Below are 679 nucleotides of genomic sequence, written 5' to 3'. Positions count from 1 at the left end.
GGCGTCTGAGAGGTCGGTCTCTGTTTCACATCATTGGCAGTCTGTTGACTTTAATATCACACTACAAAAACATCAACACTATATGGAAAAATCTCATTCATCTCCCCTGGTCAGAGACGGGCATAAATAGATGCAAATGACATAAGGGGACTCGTGGTGTATGTAGATAAAAATGACTCGTTCGAAGGTAATACATGTCATTATGTAAGGTCTTTATACAACACTTATAATATAGTTATGTAGATTATATTGCTTTTTGTCAAGAGATCCTTCTAAACGTTACACAATGTACCTTAAAGTAAAAAGTGTGGTCTACTTGTCAGCATTCCAGTCGGTCTCAGAGCGGAGAGCGTGCACACAAAAATTATTCCTATCCAATAAATCCTGCCCACAAAAAGCTGCATGGATATTGCTTAACCCAAGTGCCATATATTTTCATGAGCTGAACCCAAAGATCTAATACTTTTTCTATGTACACAAAAGGCCTATTTCTCTCAAATATTGTTCACAAATCTGTCTAAATCTGTGCTAGTGAGCACTTCACCTTTTCCGAGATAATCCATCCACCTCACATGTGTGGCATATCAACATGCTGATTAAAGCCCGGAATACACTGCAGGATTTTTGCCCTCCTATAAGACCTCCTTATCACACTGTGCGACATGGATCGTTTAAACTC

This window comes from Paramisgurnus dabryanus, chromosome 12 (genome assembly GCF_030506205.2).
Source record: "Paramisgurnus dabryanus chromosome 12, PD_genome_1.1, whole genome shotgun sequence".
Lineage (NCBI taxonomy): Eukaryota > Metazoa > Chordata > Actinopteri > Cypriniformes > Cobitidae > Paramisgurnus > Paramisgurnus dabryanus.
Note: the sequence above shows the minus strand (reverse complement) of the source record.